Source organism: Camponotus floridanus, unplaced genomic scaffold, assembly GCF_003227725.1.
Source record: "Camponotus floridanus strain SB8 unplaced genomic scaffold, Cflo_v7.5 scaffold13, whole genome shotgun sequence".
NCBI classification, from domain to species: Eukaryota; Metazoa; Arthropoda; class Insecta; order Hymenoptera; family Formicidae; genus Camponotus; species Camponotus floridanus.
Window position 1 is genome coordinate 361,524 of NW_020229248.1, and position 14,808 is coordinate 376,331.

At 29.8% G+C, this 14,808-nt stretch overlaps 1 protein-coding gene across 5 annotated transcripts in view; it reads right to left on the minus strand.

Moving 5' to 3' along the window:
• Positions 1-7,767, minus strand: part of LOC105254370 (glutamate receptor ionotropic, kainate 2) — a 145,226-nt gene extending 137,459 nt beyond the window's left edge. For all 5 annotated transcript variants that reach the window (XR_003122399.1, XM_025406050.1, XM_025406049.1 and 2 more), the window contains exon 1: positions 7,518-7,767. The gene's annotated coding sequence lies outside the window, so the exon portion shown is untranslated. The remainder of the gene's footprint in view (positions 1-7,517) is intronic.
• Between the last annotated feature and the right edge of the window lie 7,041 nt (positions 7,768-14,808).

Sequence of the window (14,808 nt, forward strand, 5' to 3'; positions counted from 1 at the left end):
TCTGTAATACGCGGTTTGTACGGAAGCGCGCAGAAATGCTTGCTAAGCGCTAAAGAAAGGGATGTACATTATCCTCTTTTCTTTTTTTTCACAGACTTTTCCTCCGCTCGTACGTATACTATTTTAAAGAGTATTCAGATCGACCGATTCCCGATCTCGCCGATAGACGATCTATCATCGACGCCTTTCCGCGGAAAATCCCTTTCTGAAATATTTCGCTTTCTGTCAGCAGAATGTAGTTTCTCGCTCATGCGGGCGAATTTTATAGAAGATTCGTGACCGGATGACTACGTCAGCTGATGCAGCTACTTCATCAATTTTTAGAAAATCGTCCTGCCTTTAAAATGAAATCGACAAATTTCCTAAAAGAGGGGAAAAGAAAGAAAGACTATCTTCAACTTGATCGAAGAAGCGACGCGCGAAAGAATAACATTCTGCACGAAAACTTAATCATATGTAATGTTCATATGCTGTTTCAGTGCGACACGATCTCGTTCGCGATACGATGGAAACTCGATAAAACGCGCCCTTTTATCCCTTTCTTCTCCGTTCCTCCGCGTTTTCAGGAAACCTATCTGCGCTCTATCTTCGATTTATCGACCCTTGATGTTCTAGATATCGATGCCGCAGATTCCGGCGCGATCATTTTGCGGGGCGCAATGCAATAAAATTTAATCGTCCATATCGAGAGCGAGTGTGCAAAGCTGGCGTGCGGAAGCACACTCCACTTTAATCCACTAGCTCGTACGAACGCTGTGCAAAATAGATCGCCGTTTACTTAACGGGGAATGGAGTTAACAACAATCAATATTTATTGCGCGTATAGATGTTAAGAATCCTCTTAACATGGTTCGCGAACTATTCTAGAGTTGCGCGACATTCGCAACAAGACAGTATTCGTAAAAATATTGTATTGATATTGAGAACTTTGTATTAATATTGAGAATTTATTTATTAACATAAATCTTGATCGAATCTTGAGTGATCTTTATAATAAAAATCTCGTCTTGTACTGTTTTGTTTTATTAATAATTTTTATGTAATATTGACAATAATATTTAACATAATATTTGTATAATTTTAATTGTAATCATCGTGAGTTTTATAACAGCGTTGATATTAATATATAAATTGCTATTACTCTTTTCTTTATTGTTTATTTCCACACTTGTGTACATGAAATAAAATAAAAGCGGTCTAAATAAGAAATGTATCTAAGAATATAAAACACGCTGTCTTAAGTTGATTCAGTCAAAATATTAAAAACACTAATTAAAACATAACATTTCAGATACACTAATCTTATTTAAGAAAATATTGCATGTATGAAATATGTTATAATATTATTTATAAATTATATATATATATATATATATATATATATATATATATAGAGAGAGAGAGAGAGAGAGAGAGAGATATGTTCTTAAAATCTTTAAATAATATTAGATGTTTTAAATATATTTTTATTAAATATATATTTTAAATAAATAAAAATCATAGTGAATTAACATACATTAATTTTAATATCTTGTAGTTATGAGAATTAAAAGAACGTAAATAATTTGTAAACATTGATTTTTATATAAATGAAGATGATTACTATAATCGCAATATATATAATATCAATGATATATATAATATATATTAATCGCTCCTTTAATAAATTGACTGTCAAGAAAATATTCGGAACTACATTGATGTTCTAATAGCGTGTTTAATTAAAATGTGAAATAATTTGTGTACTAACTAAATTAAAACACAAATCACTCTTGGGATAGGAAAATCGAGGTGGAAATGAACATATTATTTCACATTGTCGATATAATGTGCGATATCTAACAACTGAAAGTTGCGAAAAAAGTATCGATATATTTTATTTTAGTTTTTATCTGCATATCCCAAATGCGGAGCAGCTAAGCGATGCTCCCTCGAGTGTACCTTTCTGGGGGAATTAGAGATTAGATAACGCGATAAGGGTACGAAAAGAAAATCCAATAAGACGTGAGATGTTGCAAATCGACGAAATCTAAGTTTTCTATTGGATCACTCCATGCGAATTATTTAATTCAGATAATGCGAAACCTTAAGAAAATTAATTGCTAGATATAATTCAACAAATCTGAGTTTTCTTACTAAACCGTGAGAATAGAACGATTATGATTATTGATTATTAATCGATATTTCTGCCGTGAATGATTTATTAATACATTAAAGATTTTTGCTCGTTTGTTCTTGTCATCTTTATTTTCATTCGATATTTTTCAAACAAATTATGTTTTTAACAACGATGTTCGTACAATATAAATTCATACATGTAATGAAGAATTTTAAACAAAAGATTGAAAAAAATATAAAAGCCGGATTTTCAGATCAAAAATTATTACAATCATTTGATACTGTGTGTTTCAGAACCATGTCCGCTCATGTTTCAAAATTTCCGAAATTTCATCTTGAGACATCAGCTTTCAAAAAATAGAACCGTGAATAATATTATAATAATACTTTTACATGATTTTAAATAATAATACTTTAAATATTATGAATGACGTCCTTGCTTAAGAACACAAAGATATACCGCAGAAAAAATAAATTCGAGAAAAAAAAAGAGAACACTTATCACAGCGTGAGCAATTTCACGCGAGATTAATTTCTCGTAGAAAAAAAAACATCGTAGAAAAATTTTTTATTACGTATATACGTATGTATTTTTAAAAAAACTTCATGAGCTAATTCCTGTATTTAACAATTTCTTAAATATTCCAAAATACAATTTAACATACTTTATATAACTTTGAGAGTATAAATAAACTAAATTACACTCGCAAACACAACTAATTAATTTCACAAACAACTACTAAATTATAGATAAATTATAAATTGCTTACCCCGGTTATTTTATTGTTGCCTGAGGCCGTTTCTTCCTCCTCTCTTGTTCGTTCTCGTCGTTGTTACATAATATTTGATGAAAACACAGTTAATTCACGCGATACTTTGCACAACACTCTAGTTTATAAAACGCGTATGTCATTATATTATGACGAAATTTCGATGGTTGCTTAACATTTCGACTGAATTCATATAATACATATCAATATTACCTCTATTTTTTAATAAATAACATGTATTCGCACTTTAAAAGATTCTATTATCTCATATCAAAACAATATATATATATATATATATATATATATATATATATAAATGAATAAATATATATAAGTTAAAATTTTTAAAATAAAAATATTTCTCCGCGAATTGTATAATATTTAAAATTTGCCGATTATTTACACAACAGACCTCGATCAAATAAATCTCGTGAAATACATATTTTAACAGTTTGAGTATGTAAATACCTGTTTTCCGTTATTTAAACTGTTCGATGATACATATTGTTTAGTACTCTTTATGATTATAATAAAGCTAGATTGAAAAATTGATAAAAAGTTCAAAGCACGATGCAAGATATATTAAAAAATCTAAGCATATAAAGAAATAATTATTAATATCAGAGTGTAAAACAATATATTTATATATGTGTAATCTTTTACTACTATGCGATTATGAATTATTAATCATAGGAATTATTCGAGTGAAATTTTGTGAATCATTAATTGTAGAAATTATAAAAAACAATCTCACATTTCGAAGAGTAATTTCTACGACGTACGGAAAGATTCGCGTAATTGTCTTTTCTATTCGCGACGTAAATGACAAGGTCAGGTCAACAGAGCTCTGTACGCTGCGAAACGCGAAGGTCAAATATCGCGTGACATCAATTTATTACGACGAAATATTTAACGTGCTATAAAATAGATTTATAAAAATATTCTATTCTTTGAATATTGTATTAATTATTAATCAATAATTGATACATCAATGTTGATGTGTGCGATTACTGACTCTTCACTATTTTAATTACACGATGCGATTTGTATATTTCTTAATCGTATATTAATTAAACGTAAATGATTAGGATTTTAAAAAGAATTCAAAATCCGAAATACAAAATATATTCGAATCTTCTCTCTCCAAGTATATTTAAAGAAATAATTGTCGCTCGAAAAAAATATCACAATAATATAATTTATAATTCTCTATCACTTTGATTCGTTGCATTATACTTGTAAAATATTATTATCTTATTATATGGTTAATTATTGTAATTATCTATTCGCATGATTTATTAATTCTCGCAATGAAAGGTTTGTATGTATATCATAATAGTCGCTATTTATCAGTTTTATGTTGTTGACCAACAAACGTTATTTGTCATTTTCGGATTGAGAGCGTATAATGACACATAAATCGTAAATCAAATTAAACGAAAAATCGTAATTACGTATATAACATCAATCTAGCATGACATTAATCGTTAATTAATATTTAATATAAAAGAATAAAATTTCCTATAAATTTATTTTACGACAAATATTTTATCGACAAATTAAATTATCTATCTATACGTTTATAAGTGATATAATTTATCAATTACGCAAGTTTGATAATCGCATTAGTTATAATAATTAAATAGTTGTTTTAATATGTCTTTAAATACGATTGCAACAAGTATTATTAGGAGATGCTCCAAGTGTGATTATATATATATATATATATATATATATATATATATATATTTCTTAAAGTAAATACAATTAAATATTATCAATTTACGTGATTAATTAATTTCCGTTTAATATATCAATAAAAAAAATATAAATTATTGTTTTTTTTATTACAAATATAAATTATTGTTTTATTCCAAATTTAATATATATATATATATGATAATTATTTATTTAATCCTTGAATTTAAATACATGGCATCTCTATTTAAATTTTTCGCTTTTAAAATGTGTAAATAAATATTTTTCGATTTAAATATAATCCGCGCACATTCATCTCAAATTGAAAAAACAAGGTAATATATATCGAATAATGGAAAGCCGAGATATATCATTTATATAATTTTGCATCATTTTATATATACGAAATATAATATATGTACTGAGTTTCGATTATTTTTGGATATGACAAATTAATAATTAATTCAAGTCGTATTATATCATATCATATTAAAACTGCTGATTGTGCATTTATATCTATTGCGTTTAATTATTAAGTTTGCAATTAATTATACAATGCTGAGCAAATTATATAGTTTTCGAATTATTCCTTTGAAAATATAATAAAATGTGCGTCGCATGCAATTAATACATTTGGAGTGCCGTGCAGTGTCGCGTAATTGTCGTACTATATTAATTAGCACATACGCAATAATTAATTATATTTTCGCGAATGAGTGTGAATGTCATGAAGGAGCAACAAAAGATACAAGAAAAAAGAAAGAGGAGGAGGAGGCTCAGGAACGCATCGAGTTATCGCGAAGCAATCCTATGGTTAGTTTAGAATTTATTTAATTTGTTTTTGAAAATAACGCTGCTCATTTATTTTTGCGATAATAATTTATTTTATCATTTTATATTTAATTTATTTAATCATTATAAAATTTATTCTACATCTTATTTTGAAAATATATTTGAAATATTTAATATAATATTTATAATAATTGTATATTATATATATATATATATATATATATATATATATACACATATATACATGTAATATATATGTACATGATTTATTATTATATTTTTTTAATACACTTTTTTATATTCTTTTATGTCATTCAGTAACTCTCATGTATGAAAATTGTTAAATACGGAGAAAAGATGTATAATTTATAAAATTATCTCGGTAATAACTACAAATGTTATTTAATTCCTCGATGAATGGTAGAGCGGTGATTAAATTTATTCGTTCGATATCAAAGCGATAGCATTGATATGGATTATGCATGTGCATAAAATAATACACAGCTTCGCGAATGATTATAAAATTTCATTAAAAATTGTCTTGCCTCATTCACGTATTATTATTTCCATAACCATCGTTAAATTTCTTCGGAATTCTCTGATTTACTAAAAAATTCGAAGTGAATAATTTACTGAAATTAATTTACGTATATGACGCAATATAGATGAAAATCTCTAATTGAAATCAGATGTTCATAAATTTGATCATTCACTGTTAAATCAATCATAATGAATTGTATTTATACTTAGCTATATAATTTCAATCTTCTTTTGCATATACAGTTATGTACATTATGCAATATGCAATTCTTTATAAAAAATAATGTAGTATATGTGATTGCTTTTGTAGTAAAATACGAGGAATTTCTATATTTCAGAATTATGTCATAAAATTATCTTTAATCGAACATTTGTTTACACACACACATTATGCTATTGCAATATTTTGTTACAATTAGTATAAATAACTTATATTAGTGCATAATGTAAACAAATATATATAAACTAATACATTTCCATATTCATTATAAATAATAATGAATTCCCTTCATCATTATCTTTCATATAATTGTATAAATAATTTTACCTTTTTTTGAATATAATTGTCAATCAATTATAGTAAAATTAAGTAATACATAATAAATTAAAGAAATAAAATAATAAAAAATTGATGTATGTAAAGCAATATAATAAATAGAAACAGTTTATCGTATAACTCTATGTTAGCTACAAGTTGTACGAAAAACAACGAAAAGAAAGTTATTGAAAGACTTGGTCGGCTGACAAGTCACGTGGCGGACGACAAACTTCAAACTAGGAGAACAATTCGTTTCGGTTCGGAAGGCAGTTATCGATTTCGCCAACGAACCGAACAGAACCGCGTCGCGACACGAAGCTTGTTCACTAAATTGGAATAAATGAATGGCGTATATTGTTTTCACCGGTAGAAATGTCACAAAAAGAAAGAGAATAAGTTACTCACGCGCTTTCTCTTGACGAAAATCTGACGAATTCAATTTCACGATATTATATTCTCTCAAGAAGAGATATTCATTGTTAAATCGATATTTTACACATTTCCAGCGAATCAGAAATTTAGCAAGATGTGGATTGTTTCTTTATAAAATTAACTTTTGATTAATTATATCGTCTTCTAGTGAAAAATAGCAGAGAGTAAATCAAGGAAAAAATATTGAATATTTTCCAATATCGGAATATATCAATTGGTTTTTCAATATAAATGATGTAAAATTGGATGATTCTATTTAATTTCTTTATAAAATAATTTCTTTATAAAAATAAATTTGGTTAAACACTCATTTAATATTTAACATTTAAAATTTCAAGTATTTAATATTTCATTTTTAAAGTTTAATATAATGTATCTTCGATGCGAATGAATTTCAAATGGAATGGATAATGAATTGCAGAGAACTTCAAGTGTGTGTGAGAAAATAGAACACATCAATTATACGTTCCGACTGAGAATATATATACAAGAATGTATATAATTTGTTTCTCTCTCTCTCCCTCTCTCTCTCTTTCTCCCTCTCTCTCTCTCTTTCTTATTCTTCATAAAAAGTTTTATATATGTATATATATTTAAATTAAGAAAATTATAATCGACATTTTACTTACGTTTTTGTCGCAATGTTTTTCGAAATGTCGGACAATCATGCTGTTGAAGAAATCTCACGAAATTCTTCTAATATCATTGAGATAACGTTGCGAGGTGCACATAGACATTTGGAAGCGACGGGAGCCCTCAGGAATACCGGTGCATAGAGACGTGCGTCGTTCTTGAGCAAAGCGCGTAAACATAACCTCTATGGTAGCCGAACGGTAATCATCGCGGAAACATAAACATACACATCCTACCGTGACAGCGGCCGGCGCGCGACTGCCTTTCCGCGGTCGGTCGTCGACTCGCGACAATGGCCGAAGATGCCCGAGCTCCAATTCTCGCCGCGACTGAGCACGTGCTCGTCCTCCGATTACGCTTGCGCGTGCCACGTGCTCGGAAGCACGTGAGAATTCACATCGTGCAATGCGTGTTTTATCGTTGTACGAAACGAGTGATTTTAAATTCGTTTGTTGTGTTTATTATTTTTACTTTTTATTTTTTAAGTATATAGTTTGAGAGAATATATGTTTCTATTTGATCTTACTTTTCGATCCAAATATTATGATAAACTTGTGATGTCGAGAGAATATATATATTTTTATTTCATCTTATATTTTGATCCAAATATTATGATAATATATGGTGTCGTGCTTGCGGCGTATGCTTTTGAAAATATATTGATATTCGCGACATATTATTTTTAAATAAAGTGTATCATGTTCTGAATTCAAAATAATAATTGACTTGTTCATTTCCTTTTCTGATGACTATTTGGACTTTAAAATTTTCGGAAAATTTTTGATCTCACAAGCGTACAATGTAATATATGTATTTATGTGGGTGGAATATAAAATTTAACAAATATTAACTTTTACTTATCATTAACAGTACTAACGTTTCATAGAATAAATTTTTGATTAAATAATAGCATGAAATTTTATTGTAAAACGTAGTGAAAATATCTTATTTTGGAATATTACTCTTCTCGTTTCAAACAAGTTTTACGAAACATGAAGTTGCGCTGCAGAAAAAAAATAAAGAGAAGCGAAGGACTATATTAAGTTCTACCAGCTACTACCAATTTTAGTAGCTATTTCATGCTTTTTATGTACCGTACATGCGCTACATGCTCTGTAAACTTAAAGAGCTTTTATGGTAATTTACGACGACGAACGGAGATCGTTATCCGCTTTCGTATAAACTTCTTTTCATTATAAAAATTTCACGTACTTAAAGGTGCTCTCCATCTCTTTCACATATAAACGTGATTTTGGAAAGTTGAAATATTAGCGATAACAACTTTTATAAATATAAGATATATGATAGTTAATATAAAATATTTACTCGCGAATTCTTTATTAGAAGAAAATTAAACAAAAACTAAAACTATGTAAAAAAACAGTACATGATTCAATAAATCAAAACAAAACTATTATTATCGTTTATAATATTTCTTTAATTTATAATATTTCTTTTATATTTTATTTAAAGAAATTTATCGAATCAAAGTAATCAAAACTGTATGAAAGCTTCATAATCAAAATACTTTTAAGATGGATAAGATATTTAAATTTCTGCAACGAGTATTAATTAAAATTATTCATTAAGAAACTGTGCTGTTGGAATGAAAAATCAGATTATGTCTTCTTTTCAGACATTTTATAACTGTCGTATTTTGGCTTATTTATTTAATTGGATTTTACAAAGAGAAGTATATTAGTGTATCTTTCTGTAGGAAATGTTAGATAAACATTACGTATCGCAAAGTTGCATTAATTTAACTGCAAAGAAAATATGTCAAGATGTATAAATATTTTAAACAGCAACAGGTTTTACGCGCGCGACAAGAGCGAGTTAGCCGAGACACAAACCTTATGATAGATTGAAATCGAGTTCCCAAGTGGTTGGTTGGAGTTGCAGTCGAACTTGGCGCAATAGTAGTTGCTCTATGCATCCGAAGGATGGCGGTATGCTCGATGTATAGCTACTGTAATATATTTTTTGAGAGGAGGGATAAAGAGGGAAGGAGCAATGTGATACGTACTCGCTTCAATGTGATAGCATTGTTATTAATCTTATTAATATTAACAAATTTATACAATTTCTCTTTGAGATATAATTCTATAAATACAAAATCTCTCTTTTTCTTCCTCAAAAAATGTTTTAAGAAATAAAAATTAGCAAAAGTTCAATCAATATTATGCATGAAAGCACAAAATTCAAATACATTCATTGATATTAAATTATAACAAAAAGGATCAGTTTTCTTTTAATTAATGTATGCTTGATACTTTCTCTGATATTTTTCTAGCAGATATTATCAACGTCTCCTTTATGCAATCAATTTTTGAGTAACTTTATAATTAAATTTTATTAGTAGCAACAGAGTTAATCTCTTTAATAATTATTAATTGTTTTTAAAAGTTGAAATAATTAGTTTCATTCAATTTACGAATGATTCGATTAAAAACATTCTTCATTAAGTACGCGAATAATCTTTCTGATGTAGCTTCGACAATGTGACTTTTTGTTAATTGATATCTGAAATAAATAAAAATACTTGCGGATCAAGTAATTGATGAACTGAATTAATTGCGCTCGAACGAATTCGCGGCGACAACATAAAAGTCCCCTCGATTTTTCCGCGTGACTTCTGCGAACGAAATCCGACTGGTACCATTTTCCCCAGAGAATCCATTTCCGACTAACACGGCATTCCTCTAACTCGTTCGTCATCGATTTCGCGCCGATCGAGACTTGAGGCCCGAGGGGGGTGAACTTTCAGCCGCACAAATTAAAACCATTACTAATGGCACCGAGCCCCGAGTCGCGAGCCCCGAGCAGAGACACCCCCGCCCTTATCCCGGAAAAATAATTCCTCGGTGCATTCGCATCGACAGCACGGCAGGAGAATTACACTCCTCTATGGACGTCGTGGAGAACTTTGAGTGCGGTCAAACTCATCGACAGTGAAAAATGCGATCTGGCCAGACATGCGAGAAGAATTTCTTATCTTTAGGCATATGACGGCTGCAATGGACATCAAAAAAGTTTCACTGTTCAATGTTTTTTGCAAAATATCGAAAAATGAAAGGATGTGTAGTTTATATAAAATTTGAAATAATGGGTTTATAAAATGATGAGAATTAATTTTTTAAGCTCCTATGTTCTCTCTCTCTCTCTCTTTTATATTATATTTATTCTCTCTCTCTCTTTCAGATTAAATTCCCCATATTTAAAATTTTTTATTCTTATGTTAGAATATATAACTCGATGTGGATTTTTAAATTTTTCAAGATTTGCAAGCTTTTGCATTCGTAGATTTATGAAATTTTACTTGGTTGTACTTTTCTATTTTGACATCTTGATTACTAATACTATTGATGTCGTAAAGTATAATAAAAAAATATATGTAAGTGCTGGTGCAACTTAGCGTCAGATGATTAAAAAATTCATTTTATTGTATCTTTTATAAAAGGAAAAGATATTTTATTAAAATTAACTCTACTACATTTGGGTCTCTTCTCAAGAGAGATGAATAGGCTGACTGAAGAATGAATCTCGCGATTTAATTTTTGGAGCGCTTTCCACATAGAAAGGGGAGCGTAAAGAATGGGCGTGACTCAATCCCATGAGGGGAAAAACCACCGGAGATTGTCGAACAGAGACGTCTTTTGGAATTTCGCGCGATTCCACTGAGCTTTCGCGTAAGAAAACTTTTGGACGGTATCCAGAAGTTATAGATTTATCGCCGTGAAATATAATGGTGCCATTGTATACAGCCGAGCGGTCACGATGTTACCATTGCTGTATAATTTTGAAACTGATGATTGCGCATAAATTATTGTAAAATGAAAGAAATTATGCACTACGCTTGATGGAATCGTGGTTTCATCCAATAATCGTATTCATATTTATAATACAAATTATACACAAGTTACGTAGATCATAAATTATCCAAGTGTCCTGCAATTTGTTGCAGTGGAGATAGAAATTTAAAAATAAATATAAAGATGCGTTTGATAAAAGATTCTAAAAAAGTTTGTTGGGTGTCCATTGTTTTTTCTTTAAAAATCTAGAAGAAAAGAATATTATTTTACAATATTATTTTTAAACGATATCTATCGTTTCCACTCACAGAATCAGTTCGTTTTTAATTATTGCAATAATTAAAATGAATGCCATGTTGCACTCTGAGACATTTTTGGCAATGCTCCGTGTTGATTTCGATGCTCTTTCATTAAACGTTTATCTCTTATCGCGGCTCGCATGCAAGGATTATCTGCAGCATACCTTAAGAGCGGTTGCGAAATTTATCGGCGGTTTCGCCATAATGGCCACGTGTTCTCGGTATTGTTTTGCCGTTATCTTTAAATTGGTCTGGGTTAATTTCGAGTTTCCGGGTAAAAGATAGTCACAATTGTTGGCAGTAATAATTGCGATGATCGCGTATAACAATTCAGAAATGATAAGCGTTCAGTTAAATAGCAGTTAAATGCAGGCAATTAGCTGGTAATAATTGATGATGATAGGCACAATGTGTCATTTGTTGAATTACGCAAACGTGTCCTCGACGCAATCGCTCGTCATGACCAATCGATAATCGCGTTTTATCATTCCGAAATGACTCAACGTTAAGTAATGGGATGCCACGCACTGTCATCTGTTTTTTTCCACGTGCATATTTAGCAACTCACCATATAATTCAGCATATTCACCTAAGATTGTGTAATTATTATACGCAATGGCACGTAAAAACGTATCGTATTTCATTCCATCTTTCGTTTATAATCGATGATTCAATCATCGGAATTTGCATTTAGCTAATAAAAGCAATTTGCGTGAAGGTCGCAGTTTTTCCTCGACAGATCATAAATCGTCCGTTGGGTAAGTCTGCCGCGCGCGTCACAAAGATCAAATTTGAAATTGATAACCGTTTGATAATGGCCTAGGACGACGCGATTTGTATGCGAAAAGCAGATTACGCGGATGGTAGGAAGACGGGCGAGATCATAACGAGAATGGATGGAAAACCAATGCTTGACCTCTTCAGATCGATAAGATGACAGTGAAATGATCGTGTCCATCGAGCGTATAGAATTATGAATAATGACTACATAGTATAACATATTCTACAAATCTATATTTTGTTAAATCTATTTTTATTTCAAATTCATCATTTTTATACATATATGTACATTAAATATAATTGATATATATCATTTAAATAATTATAATCTGATGCTTTGTCTAATCTAATCTAATGTTTTTTAATATAATGTCTTTACAGAATTTTCTCTTTGTAATTTAATGTTAATTTGACAGCTTTTATTAAAATAGCTTTGTAATTAAAAATTGGACTACTTTTACTAGAATGTTATTGTTGATCAATGTGTGTATATTTTGGGATATTTTACTCCTAGAATTAATATTAAAACGAAGGAATACTAATTATAAAACTCATGTCTCTCTCTCTCTTATACATTATACAAATGTTATACGTTTTAATATAAATTTTAACACACATTAAGTTTATAATTAATCAGAATTCTAACTTTATTATATATTTATTTTTTAAGTATAATTACTTGCTTTTTTTCTTTTTAAAAATAAATTTTTGATTTATCAAAGTAATTCTATAACTATCAATACTTTAATATTGAAATTGCTACTATTCTTATCAATTTGATTTCAATTTTCAAGAGATAGAGGACGTCCATTAGACTGCTTTGTATGCATTGTGTGTGCTGACATAAAAAAATTTGGCTAGAGGAAAAAGAGAATATAAATTTTGTAGGAGAAAATCTGCGATGATTTTCATACTTAAATAATAAGAAAAAAAATATTACAATAGTATACCTAAATTATGCTAATGTAAAACTCTACATCTAAATACAATTGAAGCTCTATGCATAAATATTTCGATGTGTCTTAGAAAGAGTTGTCACTCGAAAAGTTTCTGAATTATGTTTAATATATTGTAAAAATAATTTATAAAAAAAATATTCTATACGCGAAAGGATATTTTCCGCACTTGGAAAGGATCGCAAGTTTTGTACAAATTATACGAAGAAGGTATAGTCTGGTGAAATTCAGTATCATGGGACCATTAATCTTCGTCTGGAGCCCCTTTGCCGTCAGATTAGGGAATCCTCCTTGATTCTCCGTAGGTCTCTCGCAATGGCGTAGCGAAAGGGCGAGCATTAAAAGAGTCTCTCGACGAATATAAGCTGTTCTTCGAAGGGCACTTGATTTAATAGTACTTAAAGTTAATATTACTGTCAAAATTAAGTCTTGAGATTCATATTTAACGCTAATTAATACACAAAATTTTGCGTACCTTGGCATCTCGATAAGTCAAATGACTAATTAATCACTTTCTGTAAAAGATATCTAAATTAATATAATAATATACGCATCTGAAATTGTTCATCTTTATTTGTAAGAAATCTTGATCAAGAATAATTGGCTTATAAAATATCGAAATGTGCAACGTAAATTTAATTAAAGAAAGTTAAAGTCTCAGATTTAATAACTGATGTAATTACAGTAGAAGATTGTCAAGATTAAATCATTTCACTGCAAGAAATTGGGTTAATTGCATTTCGCTATCGCGCTTTTCTTCTTCTCTCTTACTTCCGGGAATCTTCGATAGCGAAATTGACGTGATCCTTTACGCCATTGTTTGCGTGTTGCGGAACGATCCTTTTAGCTAGGTGTAAACGAATAAATCCGAATTCGCACGGGCGCTCTCGTTTACGTCGTTGTCGGGCTTATCTTGCCCACAGTCACAAAGTTGATAGCGTTATCAGGGATGCTGGTCGCTTTCTCACGAGAAAACTCACGAACACCTCAAACGCCATCATCCTCCTCCGTGACTGTGATATGTCGTTATCTCGTGAAAGATTTTGTTTTTCGATCGAAAGAGCATACAATCTACCAATTGTAAGGTGAGCATGCAGCTATCTCTGTCGCACGCGTTGTATCTTACATTCAGATTTCTAATATGTCCTCTTGAATACTCAAACATTCTTTATTAAGAATATAGACTACAAATAGGTGTGCACGTTATATGACTTTGCAGAAACGCGTATACGCATATGTGTTTTCGATCATTATTTCATGCATTAATTAATTTTTCGATTAGGGATATTTAATACAGAGTGGGACGGGAAAATGCAGGCTGGAAATATATAAGGTTATAAAAATATAAGTATATACGAGCTTTAACATTCTCATCATTATCGTCCGCCAGAATTTCCGGTGATATCCTGCAATGAGATATTATTTTCAAGCGTTTCATTT